Source organism: Moschus berezovskii, chromosome 20 (genome assembly GCF_049115385.1).
Source record: "Moschus berezovskii isolate FMDL1 chromosome 20, NW_MosBer_1.0, whole genome shotgun sequence".
NCBI classification, from domain to species: Eukaryota; Metazoa; Chordata; class Mammalia; order Artiodactyla; family Moschidae; genus Moschus; species Moschus berezovskii.
In genome coordinates this window covers 50,035,151-50,050,990 of record NC_142479.1, presented here as the reverse complement: position 1 = coordinate 50,050,990, position 15,840 = coordinate 50,035,151, and the positions used below count along the sequence as shown (strand labels likewise).

Below are 15,840 nucleotides of genomic sequence, written 5' to 3'. Positions count from 1 at the left end.
AAGATCATGGCATCCAGTCCCATCACTTCATGGCAAAGTGGAAGCAGTGACAGATTTTATTTCCTTGGGCTCCAAAATTACTACAGACAGTGACTGCCCCCATGAAATTAAGACACTTACTCCTTGAAAGGAAAGCTATGACAAACCTTGACTGCATATTAAAAAGCAGAGATATAAATTTGCTGATAAAGGTCCATAGTTAATAGTAGTGTCTTATATATTTGGTATTTGCTGAATGAGTAGATACTAAGTGTTCTTACACAAAACAAAAGCAAACAAAATTATGTGAGGTGATGGATGTATTAATTAACTTGATTGTGGTAATAATTTTACAATGTATATGTATATTAAATCATCACATTGTACTTTTTAAAAAAAATCACATTGTACAACCTAAATACATACAAGTTTTATCAATCACACCTCAATAAAGCTGGGTGGAATGAAATAATCTATGTCTACATTATTTGATGATTGTAAAATATTACACACATGCTTTTTAATCATCATCACTTTCCTCCATTCTTGGTGACTTCCTCTGACCTCTCTAGTTCAGAGTGTTCAGCTAAATATAACACTTGCTAGTTCAATAGGGGTTTATGAGCCACTGTTCTAGGCGCTACTAAGATAAAGACGAACAAAGTGGTCTTTGCCTTCAAGGTAATCAGAGGGCTATAACACACTAGACTAAAAGCCATAATAGAGGCTCCTGCAGAGAATACTCTAGGAATACAGTTGTAAAATTTCCAACACAGATGGAGTGGAAAAAGCGACAATGGGGCTGAATATTAGAGGATGCATAAGCGCTATCCAAACAGAAGAAGGTAGGAGGACATTCTAGGTAGAGATAAAACATGCAAAGACATGAAGTTCAGTTGGAACAAAGGTATTTTGAATTTAAAAAGTCACTGTTTCATCAAAGGACATAATCAATAGAGTGAAAGGCAATCCACAGAATGGAAGAAAATATTTACAAATCTTCTATCTGAGAAGGGGTTAATATCCAGAATGTATAAAGAACTGTTACAATTCAACAACAAAAAATAAACAACTCGCTTACAAATAGGCAGAGGACTTGAATAGACATTTCTCTAAAGAAGATACACAAATGGCCATAAACACATGAAAAGATGTCCAGCATCACTGATCATTAAAGAAAAGTAATTTAAACCACAATGAGAAACCACATCACATCCATTAGAATAGCTACCATCAAAGAAAAAGAGAAAGAAAGAAATGAAAAGAAGCATTGGTAAGGATGTAAAGAAATTAAAACCCTTGCGCATTGTTGGTAAGAAGTGAGCAGCTGCTGGGGAAAGCAGTATAAAGGTTCCCCTCAAAATTATATGAATTATCATACAACCCAGCAATTCCATTTCTGGGTATATACTCTAAAGAATTCAAATAAAGGCGTCAAAAGATATTTATGCACTCATGTTCATTGCAACGCTATTCAAAATAGCATAAAGGTAGAAGCAACTCAAGTGTCCATCAACAGGTGAATGAATAAATATGATATAAATACACAATGGGGTTATCCCTGGTGGCTCAGAGGTTAAAGCGTCTGCCTCCAATGCAGGAGACCCGGGTTCGATCCCTGGGTCGGGAAGATCCCCTGGAGAAGGAAATGGTAACCCACTCTAGTATTCTTGCCTGGAGAATCCCATGGACGGAGAAGCCTGGTAGGCTACAGTCCATGGGGTCGCAAAGAGTCGGACACTACTGAGCGACTGACCAGAACAGAACAGAAATACACAATGGAATATAATTCATTCTTAAAAAGGATGGAAAATCTATATTTCCCACACCACAACATGGATGAATTTTGAGGACATTATGCATCACTTTGCCAACAAAGGTCCATCTAGTCAAGGCTATGGTTTTTCCAGTGGTCATGTATGGATGTGAGAGTTGGACTCTGAAGAAAGCTGAGTGCCGAAGAATTGATGCTTTTGAACTGTGGTGTTGGAGAAGACTCTTCAGAGTCCCTTGGACTGCAAGGAGATACAACCAGTCCATTCTAAAGGAGATCAGTCCTGGGTGTTCATTGCAAGGACTGATGCTAAAGCTGAAACTCCAATACTTTGGCCACCTCATGCGAAGAACTAACTCACTGGAAAAGACCCTGATGCTGGGAGGGATTGAGGGCAGGAGGAAAAAGGAACGACAGAGAATGAGATGGCTGGATGGCACCACTGACTCGATGGACATGAGTTTGAGTGAACTCCGGGAGTTGGTGATGGACAGGGAGGCCTGGCGTGCTGTGATTCACGGGGTCACAAAGAGTCGGACATGACTGAGTGACTGAATTGAACTAAACTGATGCTAGGTGAAATAAGCCAGTCATAAAAATGACAAACATTGTATGATTTCACTTAAATGAAGTATACAGAGTAGTCAAATTCATAGAGATAGACGGAACGGTGGTTATCGTGGCCTGGGGAAAAAGGGAATGAGGAGTGATTATTTAATGGATACGGAGTTTCAGTTTTTCAAGATGAAAAGAGTTCTAGAATTATTTGCACCAAAGTGAATGTGCTTAACACTTGTGCTCTGTACACTTAAAAATTATTAAAATTGTAAATTTTATGTGATGTGTATTATACCACAATTTTCTGCAAAAGATATTTTGGGAAAGTTAAAGGAGTTTGTAAGAACTGGGTATTCTTGCCAACTTTTTTAGGTGTGACAATTGGTTTTATAGGACAATATTCTTTATTCTTAGGAAATGCATACTAAAAAATTTAAGGGAGAAGTGCAACCTATTTTGAAATTCATGGATGGAAATATGGATGTATAAATAAAAAGTTATATAAAACCAACCTGACAAAATGATAACCGCTGGATTCAGGTGGTAGATGTACAATGTTCATTGTACTATTCTTTCAATATTTTCTCAATATTTGAAAATTTGTATAATAAAATTTTGGGAAAATAAAAACCTTCTTAATTACTTTATGAAGGTGGAAATAATGACTAAGCCATCACACATGCAGAAAATAGATGCTTCAGTAGGAGTTAACTCTGGGTATGACTGCCCCCAAAAATCAACAAAACAAAACAAAAAATAATCACAACCTGTATTAATAGAAATACAGTACTCATAGTGTGACTCTGGGCAAGTATTTACCCTCTACAAGTCTCAGTTTCATCGTGTACAAAATGAGAAAAGAATTAAATGAGATGCAGCCATGAAATTAAAAGACGCTTGCTCCTTGGAAGGAAAGTTATGACCAACCTTGATAGTATATTAAAAAGCAGAGACATTACTTTGCCAACCAAGGTCCGTCTAGTCAAGGCAATGGTTTTTCCCGTGGTCATGTATGGATGTGAGAGTTGGACTGTGAAGAAAGCTGATCGCCGAAGAATCGATGCTTTTGAACTGTGGTGTTGGAGAAGACTCTTGAGAGTCCCTTATACTGCAAGGAGATCCAACCAGTCCATTCTAAAGGAGATCAATCCTGGGTGTTCATTGGAGGGACTGATGCTAAAGCTGAAACTGCAATACTTTGGCCACCTCATGCGACGAGTTGACTCACTGGAAAGACTCTGATGCTGGGAAAGGTTGGGGGCGGGAGGAGAAGGGGACGACGGAGAATGAGATGGCTGGATGCCATCACCGACTCTGTGGACATGAGTTTGAGTGTACTCCAGGAGTTGGTGATGGACAGGGAGGCCTGGCGTGCTGTGATTCATGGGGTCGCGGAGAGTCCGACACGACTGAGCGACTGAACTGAACTGAACTGAACTGTGTGTAAAGAGCTTGAAACATAAGCGAATATTGAACAAGTCTCCATAAGGATTGGTAGGATTGCAAGAAAAAGGAGAATGCTACAGTCCTAATGGACCTCTGTGCTGGTGGCGCTATGCTGAACAGTTTATACTCTGCACCTGGTTTGGTCAAAGCACATTCCTCTGGTTTCTTGGGTGATATTGTCATGTAATATAATGAGCTGCTGAAGGATAACAGGGTTTCACCTGGAATGGGAAAGACTGAGGTAGGGAAGGCATTATGACTGTCTTCTGATAGCTGAAGGATTAGCCCTAGGAGCAAAGGGAGAAAGTTTATTAAAACAAATCTCACGTTAAATAAGGTTTGAAGAGAAAACTGACTGTGTTAGGAAGTTGTTAGCTCCCTTACTTTGGTGATGGGTGAGTTGCAATCAAGAGGCTGGACAACCACTTGATGAAAACATTGTCATAAAAACGAGACTGGGCCAGATAATCTTCACGGTTCCTTCCAATTCAGGGAGTCTAAGATGCTCTTAAAATATAGCGCCTGGAACTGAATGATGCTACAGAGATGAGTTAGTGAGACAAATACCCTCCTTACTAAAATTATTGTTACTTAAATCTTGAAGATCTCTATGTTATGTGAAGAAGAGAGAAAACTCAAAATTAAATATATTTGTTACATCTGTCTGTTGTTAATATTATGTCACCTATGCCAAATGTTTGATCTACTCATCTTTACTCTTGTATTCATTCACTTATCTTTTCAATATTTCATATTTATTTACAAGATTTGTCTTTCCCCCCAGGTATTAAGGATAAAAAAATGAACAGGCATAAGAACAAGAAACACATGCCATGTAAGGGCCCAGTGGTGAAATTAAGAGACATGGGCAGAGCAGATAAGGACAGAGATTCACTCTGGCTAGGGATGGTGGGAAATCTTCCTTGAAATATTTAAGCTGCATCTTGGAAGACGGATGAGGTTTTCCAGATATAGAATGAGTAGAAAATCTTCCAGGCAAATGGAAGAGCTTATTAGAAGTCAAAATAGAAAAGAGTACCATGTTTTGGAGGGAAATGTAACCAGGTAAGACCAGGTCTCAAGGATATATGAAAGGCCAAGAACATTAGGAATATGTATTGCAATTCTAAAAGGAAAGAGACTTAAACACCCATCTTTCTCTTTCTTCTCTTCTTCTCATTTTTCAAGATCCCCTCATAAAACCCAGTATGTTTTCATTCTTTAAACTTGTGACCTCATTTTTTCACAATGTTAAGAATTTTCTTTCCTCCCAGCTATGCTTATATTTTAAGAGAATTTGAAGCTATGCTGCTGCTGCTGCTAAGTCACTTCAGTCGTGTCCGACTCTGTGTGACCCCACAGACGGAAGCCCACCAGGCTCCCCCACCCCTGGGATTCTCCAGGCAAGAACACTGGAGTGGGTTGCCATTTCCTTCTCCAATGTGTGAAAGTGAAAATTGAAAGTGAAGTCGCTCAGTCATCTCTGACTCGTAGCGACCCCACGGACTGCAGCCTACCAGGCTCCTCCATCCATGGGATTTTCTAGGCAAGAGTACTGGAGTGGCTTGCCATTGCCTTCTCCGATTTGAAGCTATAGGAATCTAGAATTAGTCTCTTCCTGGTAGTACATTTCAGATTATTAATTCCTCAGAATACACCCTACCTCCTCCTTACTCCTTTTGTTTGGCTTGTCATGGACCTCCCATCAGAACCACCTCTGCAAGCTTGTCACTCTTGGATTCCTTTAATGTTGCCTCCAATTAATTGAAATTCCTTTTCCCTCCATTTCTTTAGCTAACAAGTAGTGCTGATGATGGGAAGGATTAAAGTGAGAGCTGAAGAGGCTCATGAAGCCTTAACTTGACCTATAAAAGAACTCTAGCATGATCCCTGTGAAACCTGTATGCAGGTCAAGAAGCAACAGTTAGAAGCCAACATGGAACAATGGACTGGTTCAAAATCAGGAAAGGACTATGTCAAGACTGTATATTGTCACCCTGCTTATTTAACTTACATGAAGAGTACATCAAGCAAAATGCCGGGCTGGATGAAGCACAAGCTGGAATCAAGATTGCCAGGCAAAATGTCAATAACCTCAGATATGCAGATGACACCACCCTTAAGGCAGAAAGCAAATAGGAACTAAAGAGCCTCTTTTTTTTTTTTTTTAAAGAGCCTCTTGATGAAGGTGAAAGAGGAGAGTGAAAAAGCTGGCTTAAAACTCAACATTCAGAAAACTAAGATCATGGCATCCAGTCCCATCACTTCATGGTAAATAGATGGGGAAACAGTGGAAACAGTGACAGACTTTATTTTTTTTGGCTCCCAAATCACTGCAGATGGTGACTGCAACCATGAAATTAAAAGATGCTTCCTCCTTGGAAGAAAAGCTATGACCAACCTAGACAGCATGTTAAAACACAGAGATATTACTTTGCTATTGATGCTTTTGAACTGTGGTGTTGGAGAAGACTCTTGAGAGCCCCTTGGACTTCAAGAAGATCCAACCAGCGCATCCAAAAGGAGATCAGTCCTGAGTGTTCACTGGAGGGACTGATGTTGAAGCTGAAACTCCAATACTTTGGTCACCTGATGCGAAGAACTGACTCATTTGAAAAGACCCTGATGCTGGGAAAGATTGAGGGCAGGAGGAGAAGGGGACGACAGAGGATGAGACGGTTGGATGGCATCACCAACTCAATGGACATGCATTTGGGTAAATTCCGGGAGCTGGTGATGAACAGGGAGGCCTGGCGTGCTGCAGTCCATGGGATCACAAAAAGTCAGACATGACTGAGCAACTGAACAACAATCATGATCCCAATATGGGTTCAGTCAGTTCAGTCACTCAGTCATGTCCAACTCTTCGTGACTCCATGGACTGCAGCACGCCAGGCTTCCCTGTCCTTCACCATCTCCCAGAGCTTGCTCAAACTCATGTCCATCGAGTCGGTGATGCCATCCAACCGTCTCATCCTCTGTCATCCCCTTCTCCTCCTGCCCTCAATCTTTCCCAGCATCAGGGTCTTTTCAAATGAGTCAGTTCTTCGCATCAGGTGACCAAAGTATTGGAGTTTCAGCTTCAACATCAGTCCCTCCAGTGAACACTCAGGACTGATCTCCTTTTGGATGCGCTGGTTGGATCTTCTTGAAGTCCAAGGGGCTCTCAAGAGTCTTCTCCAACACCACAGTTCAAAAGCATCAATAGCAAAGTAATATCTCTGTGTTTTAACATGCTGTCTAGGTTGGTCATAGCTTTTCTTCCAAGGAGGAAGCATCTTTTAATTTCATGGTTGCAGTCACCATCTGCAGTGATTTGGGAGCCAAAAAAAATAAAGTCTGTCACTGTTTCCACTGTTTCCCCATCTATTTACCATGAAGTGATGGGACTGGATGCCATGATCTTAGTTTTCTGAATGTTGAGTTTTAAGCCAGCTTTTTCACTCTCCTCTTTCACCTTCATCAAGAGGCTCTTTAGTTCCTATTTGCTTTCTGCCTTAAGGGTGGTGTCATCTGCATATCTGAGGTTATTGACATTTTGCCTGGCAATCTTGATTCTAGCTTGTGCTTCATCCAGGCGAGTGTTTCTCATGATGTATTCTGCATATAAGTTAAATAAGCAGGGTTAAATAAGCATATGTTGAATATATAGCCTTAACGTACTCCTTTCCCTATTTGGAACCAGTCTTTTGTTCCATGAACAGTTCTAACTATTGTTTCCTGACATGCATACAGATTTCTCAAGAAGCAGGGCAGGTGGTCTGGTATTCCCATCTCTTTAAGAATTTTCCAGTTTGTGGTGATCCACGCAGTCAAAGGCTTTGGCATAGTCAATAAAGCAGAAGTAGATATTTTTCTGGAATGTTCTTGCTTTTCCAATGATCCAACGGATGTTGGCAATTTGATCTCTGGTTCCTCTGCCTTTTCTAATTCCAGCTTGAACATCTGAAAGTTCACGGTTCATGTACTGTTGAAGCCTGACTTGGAGAATTTTGAGCATTACTTTACTAGCGTGTGAGATAAGTGCAATTGTTTGGTAGTTTGAGCATTCTTTGGCATTGCCTGGGATTGGAACGAAAACTGACCTTTTCCAGTCCTGGGGCCACTGCTGAGTTTTCCAAATTTGCTGGCATATTGAGTGCAGCACGTTCACAGCATCATCTTTTAGGATTTGAAATAGCTCAACTGGGATTCCATCATCTCCACTAGCTTTGTTCGAAGTGATGCTTCCTAAGGCCCACTTGACTTCATATTCCAGGATGTGTGGCTCTCGGTGAGTGATCATTCCTTTGTGACTATCTGGGTCGTGATGATCTTTTTTGTATAGTTCTTCTATGTATTCTTGCCACACATTCTTCTTAATATCTTCTGCTTGTTAAGTCCATACCATTTCTGTCCTTTATTGAGCCCATCTTTGCATGAAATATTCCCTTGGTATCTCTAATTTTCTTGAAGAGATCTCTAGTCTTTCCCATTCTATTGTTTTCCTCTATTTCTTTGCACTGATCACTGAGGAAGGCTTTCTTATCTCTCCTTACTATTCTTTGGAACTCTGCATTCCAATGGGTTATTCAGTTTTAATCCTGTTTTCGTCTCTATGTGTACAGCAGTAGTTTTAATAAAGAACTGCTGAAAGAAAGAAAGAACTGTAAACCCCCCCCCATCACTACTATTTAATGATTTCAGCAAAAATTGATACTCCCTTTGGTCAAGGGGTTGAGAGTGACTATCTGCAAAGAAGATAAAATATGGCGTGCCTGCTCGCTGTCTCCGCCCCCGCCGCCGCCGCCGCTGCTTAGGGCCTGGCTCCGCTCCTCCTGCTTCTCTGCCTTCTTGCCTGTGCACTGCCGGGCCGGCCGTCATGGCGAACGTGACCGACAGGAAACTGTACAACCAGGGCGTCCCGCGTGGCGCCAGCGAGAACGAACTGAAGGAGGCGTATAGAAAGTTAGACAAAGAATACCATCCTGATAAGAATCCAAATGCTGGTGACAAATTCAAAGAAATAAGTTTTCATATGAAGTGCTATCAAATCCTGAGAAGCGCGAACTATATGACAGATATGGAGAACAAGGTCTTCGGGAAGGTAGCGGTGGAAGTGGTGGCATGGATGATATTTTCTCTCACATTTTCCGTGGAGGCTTATTTGGCTTCATGGTCAATCAGAGCAGAAGTCGAAATGGCAGAAGAAGAGAAGACATGATGCATCCACTCAAAGTATTTTTAGAAGACCTGTGTAATGGCAAGACAACCAAACTACAACTCAGCAAGAATGCGCTCTGTAGTGCATGCAGTGGCCAAGGTGAGAAGTCTGGAGCTGTTCAGAAGTGTAGTGCTGGTTGGGGTCGAGGTGGTCACATCATGATCAAACAGCTGGCTCCAGGGATGCATTCTGTGTGTTCTGACTATAATGGAGAAGGAGAGGTAATTAATGAAAAGGGCCGCTGTAAAAAAAATGTGAAGGGAAGAAGGTGATTAAAGAAGTCAAGATTCTTGAAGTCCACATAGACAAAGGCATGAAACATGGACAGAGAATTACATTTACTGGGGAAGCAGACCAGGTCCCAGGAGTGGACCCAGAATACATTTTTCTTTTGCTAAAAGACAAAGAACATGAGGTGTTCCAGAGAGATGGGAGTGATTTGCATTTGACATATAAGATAGGACTTGTTGAAGCTCTGTGTGGATTTCAGTTCACATTTAAGCACCTTGATGGACATCAGATTGTGGTAAAATACCCATCTGGCAAAGTAATCGAACCAGGATGTGTTCTTATAGTTCAAGATGAAGGAATGCCACAGTATCATAATCGCTTTGAAAAAGGTGATCTTTACATAAAGTTTAATGTGCAGTTTCCTGAAAACAACTGGATCAACCTAGACAGGCTTTCTGAATTAGACGATCTTCTGCCATCTAGACCAGAAGTTCCAAATATTATTGGAGACACAGAGGAGGTAGAGCTTCAAGAATTTGATAGCACTCAGGGCTCAGGAGGTGGTCAGAGGGGTGACGCCTATAATGATAGCTCTGATGAAGAAAGCAGTAGCCATCAAGGACCAGGAGTGCAATGTGCCCATCAGTAAACTCTGCAAACAAGTTGCACAGGTGGATTTTCTTTCCACATTGGCCTGGTTTGTTTTCTGCAATCCAGATGGAGCATCTGGTCAACCCAGATGAACTGATGGACATCTGTTGGTCTATGTATAACTTTTAAAATTGGTATAGTACCTACAGAGTGTATAATTTAAACTAACCACAAAGCTTTACATCTTCATCTCAACTGTTTTATAGCAGAATAAAGCACTTGAAAGGAAACAAGACTCCCTTTCACACATGGGTTATAAATTTCAGTCCTGATATCTGTGCTTTATTTTTATCAGTTTTGTGTAGATTTTATGTTTCATATTTTCAATTCAAATCCCACATTGTAAAGTTTGTGTACAGTCCTGAAGCTTTGTGTTTGGCTGCACCTGCATAAGCTGCTACAAATAGAATAAAGAATTTCATAGCCTGTATCTATCATTTAGATGCATGGAAAAATGGGCTTTGCACACAGTGGGTTTGGAGCTGACTGGGAACAATAGAAAAAATATCATTAGTTGAGCTGTGGTTGTAAAGTTTTGGATGGGAGTGTGTTTCTTTTTCTTTCTTTTTTGTACCATCTTGTGAAAGGTTTCTGGAACTGAATAATAAAAGGCAGTTGGTGTTTATTTAAAAAAAAAAAGTGGCGTGCTTGAAGTCCCTTAGCTTGTGAAATTACCAAGACCCATAATTTCAGTATGGTTGTCTCCAGGCCAGCTTCAGCACAAGGAAAAAGGACTGGCAAAATGCCTTCCCCTGAATAGTTTAATTTGTTTGACACATCTTACTGGTAAAAGCTCAGGTGAAAGGATACTGAAGCTGGACGAGGACTGGGATCTCTAAATATGTTGAAAATGTTATCTGTTCTTTCTCAAATATGTCTCTCCCCTTCAGGTATTTGCTCTGTGATAGCCTTTTCCCTTGGCAGCCGTTGAGTCTCTGTGCCTCGTATTTCAAAACTGATAAGGAAAGGCGAGACCCTCCTGTTTTGCGGGGCACCTGGGGAAGAGAGGCCATATGTGACTTGGGCTGTGTAGCCTCACAGACAGTGCTCGCCCACCTCCCACTTGTTTGCAGGCCTCGCTTGGCTAGACAGCAGAAGGTAACGGAGAAGGAGAAAATAAATGGACTTTCTCTGAAGGACTCACACATGCACTCTCTCTAGTGATCTCCTTATCTGCACACTTGGCAAATTCTTTACAACATCTGATCAAGGAAGGGCTTTTTTTGATGTTTCTGCATGTTCTAGATTTACTGCCCTGCTGCTGGGATATGGTGAGATGCCCTTATCAGAAGCCTCTTCAGAGCCTTTTCCAGATGGCTTGCAAAGTCTGTGTATTTTTAAATAAACATCAAACTAGTCCTGGAATGTGGCTTCTCTGGGGCTAAAGCAACATTTGCATAAAGCAGGAGACTAGATGCCAGACCCTAATCCAAATGTGTCCCTTCTCTCTCCCCTTCCTGTCTCACCCTAGACTTCCCATCATGTTAATTCTGCTGTCAGAACCACTCCATAAGTCCCCAGGATCAGGACTGAGCTACAGGAGGGGAAGTTCCTCATGGCCTCCAGGCTTCTGCCTTTCCAGCTGCCTTGAGCCTGACTCTGTTGGCCAGTGATGGGAGGCTCACAGGTGGAAGGAGTTGAAGATTTTTGATCTGCTTATTACTCAAAGGCTTCAAAGCTCTGATCTATATGTTTTCCATGATCAGGATCTCCAATAGAGTTGGGGAGGGGCAGGAGAGGTGTAGGGGGAGGCTGATTCACGTGAAAGCAGACACCTGGGCAAAAAAACTGAAAACCCCCACTTCTTATCCATCCCTGTATCACAACTCCCAGTACCTAGGAAGTCATAGCATTTGCATACCCATCATAATGGGTTCTCAATGAGAATCTCTTCCCAAATTCATGTTAATAGCCCCCTTCCCATTGTCCTCAGGCTTGCTGTAATATGCCAAACCTGAACCCCTCAACATCAAAGTCAATTACATTCAAAGTGCCTACATATTTCGAAACTTGGAGAAGACACCCCCCACAAGTGGAAGATTCCTGAAGCAAAACCTCCCATAATGGACAAACCCTGGACCATATGGGGTTTTCATAGAATCCAGGAGTCAACCAATATCTGACTTGGACTCTGTTTGCAAGAATTCTTGATCTTTTAAGGGTTACACCCACACATATATATGCACACACACACACTCCCTAGTTAAACCTGGTCATCTTGAATATTGGGGTAGTCTGCTTGATTTCTCTTCTTCCACAGGAAAAAAGCAGTGACTTCAGACTCTACAAAAAACAACTGGTGGTCTGAGAGCTAAGGAAGGGTTAAGAGTAGGATAAGGTGGAAGACAGGCTGACATCCTAAATGCATTGCATCCAGATATGTGGACTTACATATAAATTCTAGAGGGTCAGAGTCAGAAAAAGGAAATGATATGTTGCTTTTCAGATATGTGACCTTGGGTACATTACTTATTTTCTCTGAGCCTTAGGCTCTTCATATGTGAGAATAATGATCATACTAACCTCCCAGAGATGTGATGAGACATAAAGGCTAATAATCAAGTGTTATATAAATGTCAATAACAACAATAATGATAACAAAAATAATAACACCTGCCACCAAGAAGTGAAGTAGGGAAAAGCAATGCAAAAGAAGTAGAGTTACCTGGACAGCAGAACTAGAGAAGCTGCCTTAGCCTAGGTAAATCTGCACTTCCTTCTCTTGAGATAAGAGGGCTGCTCCTTCTCACCTTCCACATTGTTTCTCTACTCTAATGCTCCTTTCTCTTCTCACAAATTACACAGACTCAGCTCAGCAAATGTTTTTTCCCCACAATGGCTGCCAATCTGGCCACTTCCTCACCGACCTTGGGGATTTGTGTGGATCATAGTATCAGTGACTAATGCAGCCCTAGAGGTCAAGTAGATGGACACAGTTTGAAAGAGAGAAAGGATTCCTCCCATTTCTCACCAGCCTGCTCCATTGTCTTTCCCTGCTCAAGCTATTCTATCTGTACCAACAGATATATAGTGCCCAGATCAAGAGATATAAATTTCCACTCTACTTAGACCTGGTCTAATCACACTTTATATTTTCTGTTCAATTCTAGACACTTTGTTTTGCAGAAAATATTAACTAAGGAAGAAAGAGCAGGATGAGGAAAGATCTGGAAATCAGGTCTTAGGAGAAACAAATTAAGGAACTGGAAATGTATATTACTCGAGGGGTACACATGACAGCTCCCTTCAAATATTTGGAGACAGCCTGTGGAAAAGCAATTAAGAGCTGTGGGTTGCCTCCAGAAGGCAGCAAAGGAGTAAGCTCAATGGATGCAAGTCCTAAGGAGACAAACTCCCATTCCATATAAAGGAGTATTTTCTAGTATATAAAACAGTTCAAAATCAGGGGAATCTCCCTTATAAATAGTGATCTCCCCATTGCAAGTGGTGCCAACTCCAGAATATTGTAGTGAAGATTGAATGAGGGTATAAAGGATAAAGTCTTTACATTCCTTCCATATCCAAGCTTTTTGTTGTTCTTTTGCCCCAATTTCATTTGTCCCACTTTCATTCTCTAAGTCTTTCTCAGATGGGCACCAGTGAGGTTGAAATAAGCAAGGAATACCCAGCAGTTGTCAGCTTCAGCAGTGATATGTCTTGGGAAACTCACTCACCTAAGGAGAAACAAAAGACTCTTGAATTATGTTCAGGAAATGTGTGGGGAAAGAGAGAAGGGAACAGAGTCCATCTCTCTCTACAGCTAAGAAGCAGCTAGATGGCCATCAAAATATCCAAAGGCAACATTGATTTGAAAGCTGGGTTAGTAGTTAATGGTATCTCATTATTGGGAAGGTGTTTCTCTCCACATCTGCCAGTTCAGTTCAGTTGCTCAGTCATGTCTAACTCTGCGACCCCATGGACTGCAGCACGCCAGGCCTCCCTGTCCATCACCAACTCCCAGAATTCACGCAAACTCATGTCCATTGAGTCAGTGATACCATCCAACCATCTCATCCTCTATTGTCCCCTTCTTCTCCCACCTTCAATCTTTCCCAGCATCAGGGTCTTTTCCAATGAGTTAGTTCTTCACATCAGGTGGCCAAAGTATTGGAGTTTCAGTTTCAGCATCAGTCCTTCCAATGAATATTCAGGAGTGATTTCCTTTAGGATGGACAGGTTGGATCTCCGTGCAATCTCAGGGACTCTCAAGAGTCTTCTCCAACACCAGTTCAAAAGCATCAATTCTTCAGCACTCAGCTTTCTTTAAAGTCCAACTCTCACATCCATGCATGACTACTGGAAAAACCATAGCTTTGACTAGATGGACCTTTATTGGCAAAGTAGTGTCTCTGCTTTTTAATATGCTGTCTAGGTTGGTTATAACTTTTCTTCCAAGGAGTAAGCATCTTTTAATTTCATGGCTTCAATCACCATCTGCAGTGATTTTGGAGCCAAAAAAAAAAAAAAGTCTGTCACTATTTCCACATCTATTTGCCATGAAGTGATGGGACAAGGTGCCATGATCTTAGTTTTCTGAATGTTGAGTTTTAATCCAACTTTTTCACTCTCCTCTTTCACTCTCTTCAAGAGGCTCTTTAGTTCTTCGCTTTCTGCCATAAGGGTGGTGTCATCTGTATATCTGAGGTTACTGATATTTCTCCCAGCAATCTTGATTCCAGCTTGTGCTTCTTCCAGCCCAGCATTCCTCATGATGTACTCTGTGTGTAAGTTAAATAAGCAGGGTGACAATATACAGCCTTGACGTACTCCTTTTCCTATTTGGAACCAGTCTGTTGTTCCATGTCCAGTTCTAACTGTTGCTTCCTGACCTGCATACAGGTTTCTCAAGAGGCAGGTCAGGTGGTCTGGTATTTCCATCTCTTTAAGAGTTTTCCAGGACACGAGCCATGTGCAGCCCATCAAGCTTGCCAGGGTCACCAAGGTGTTGGGCAGGACTGGTTCTCAGGGACAGTGCACGCAGGTGCACGTAGAATTCATGGACGACACGAGCCACTCCATCATCCAAAACGTGAAAGGCCCCGTGCGCGAGGGCAACGTGCTCACCCTGTTGGAGTCAGAGCGAGAGGCTCGGAGGCTGCGCTGAACTTGTGACTGGGTGCTGGATGTCTGGGTTGACGCCTTGGCCCACCAGGATGATCTGCTGTTAATAAAGCATTTATATTGTATGTAAAAAAAAAAAAAAGAGTTTTCCACAGTTTATTGTGATCCACACAGTCAAAAGCTTTGGCATAGTCAATAAAGCAGAAATAGATGTTTTTCTGGAACTCTCTTGCTTTCTCCATGATCCAGCGGATGTTGGCAATTTGATCTCTGGTTCCTCTGCCTTTTCTAATTCCAGCTTGAACATCTGGAAGTTCACAGTTCCCGTACTGTTGAAGCCTGACTTGGAGAATTTTGAGCATTACTTTACTAGCATGTGAGATAAGTGCAATTGTTTGGTAGTTTGAGCATTCTTTGGCATTGCCTTTCTTTGGGATTGGAACGAAAACTGACCTTTTCCAGTCCTGGGGCCACTGCTGAATTGTCTAAATTTACTGGCATATTGAGTGAAGCACTTTCACATCATCATCTTTTAGGATTTGAAATAGCTCAACTGGGATTCCATCACCTCCACTAGCTTTGTTCACAGTGATGCTTCCTAAGGCCCACTTGACTTCATATTCCAGGATGTCTGTCTTTAGGTGAGTGATCACATCATCGTGATTATCTGGGTCATGATGATCTTTTTTGTACAGTTCTCCTGTGTATTCTTGCCACACATTCTTAATATCTTCTACTTCCGTTAGGTCCATACCATTTCTGTCCTTTATTGAGCCCATCTTTGCATGAAATGTTCCCATGGTGTCTCTAATTTTCTTGAAGAGATCTCTAGTCTTTCCCATTCTATTGTTTTCCTCTATTTCTTTGCACTGGTCACTGAGGAAGGCTTTCTTATCTCTCCTTGCCATTCTTTGGAACTCTGAATTCAAGTGGGTAT

The 15,840-nt window shown here is 41.6% G+C and overlaps 1 pseudogene; it reads left to right on the top strand.

The window, feature by feature from the left end:
* Nucleotides 1-8,618: 8,618 nt before the first annotated feature.
* On the top strand, nucleotides 8,619-15,045 carry LOC129537285 (small ribosomal subunit protein eS28 pseudogene; annotated as a pseudogene).
* Nucleotides 15,046-15,840: the final 795 nt, after the last annotated feature.